We start from the raw sequence: 1,040 nt of genomic DNA, 5'->3' as shown, positions 1-1,040 counted from the left end.
GGAAAATACGAATCTTAGTAAATTTACCCCACAGTCTCCAAACACTTCATGACATATCACATCTCGGATCCAGATTAATTCTCATTTAAAGGCACTGAATTAGTGACCTCAGGTGCCAGAGGAGGAGACTTTTAAACCTACTATCCATACAAGGGATGTACTGGATTTATGAATTGAACACACTTTTCCCCGATGGCGTCAATGACAGCTACGAGATAGCACTGTCCCTCTGATCAAAAAAGGTACTGTTCCGGTCTATTGTTTGCACATACTGTATAACTAACGACATCTACATCATCCCCTTTTTTGTAGATCAGCCTTATGCCTATTACTCATTTTTTACCAATATGCATACCCTATCTTTGTTCATTTATGCCACATCCTGCTATATATTTATTTTCTCTGTCAAAATGACCTGGCACGCATGCTGTATCATTTATTAATAATACGATTTGAATAAAATGTGCAATTTGAAACCTTACTATAGTCCATATGTATGCAATCATTCCAACTACTACAACCACACCACACTTGCCATGCCCAATCTCGTCCGATCTTAAAAGCTAAGCAGTGTTGTGCCAGGCCAGTACTGGGATGGGGGACTATCCGCGAAGACTTGGTGTTGTAGACCATACATGGGTGACATTTACACACATACGATCAAACAATACAAATGTATGTTTAACCTCATATGTTATAATTGTAACCCCTCCCCTAATACTCTAATATGAGATTCTCACTTATCTCCCTAAGGGATGGTTAATTAATATCTGTGCCTCCACCCAAGCTTAATATGTGGGCTTGCCTGGGTAAGCCTCTTTCTAGTAATAAATATTAACTGTAAATCAGTCTGTCTCATAAATGTATATATGTGTGCACCTTTTTCCCACAATGTTATACCTGTTCTTCTATTCGCTGTTTCAGGATCTCCAGATGGATTCTTCAAATAACATTACATATGGTAAATATGAGTAAAAGGTATTTATTCATCAAAAAGGAAGGTTTAAGAATTAACAACAAACACATTTCACTAGCATAGC

The 1,040-nt window shown here is 37.6% G+C and overlaps 1 pseudogene; it reads left to right on the top strand.

Moving 5' to 3' along the window:
• The first annotated feature begins 512 nt into the window (after positions 1-512).
• On the top strand, positions 513-631 carry LOC134946363 (5S ribosomal RNA; annotated as a pseudogene).
• Positions 632-1,040: the final 409 nt, after the last annotated feature.

This window comes from Pseudophryne corroboree, chromosome 7, assembly GCF_028390025.1.
Source record: "Pseudophryne corroboree isolate aPseCor3 chromosome 7, aPseCor3.hap2, whole genome shotgun sequence".
Taxonomy (NCBI): domain Eukaryota; kingdom Metazoa; phylum Chordata; class Amphibia; order Anura; family Myobatrachidae; genus Pseudophryne; species Pseudophryne corroboree.
The sequence above is the reverse complement of the archived record's forward strand: the minus strand, read 5'-3'. Positions and strand labels throughout refer to the sequence as shown.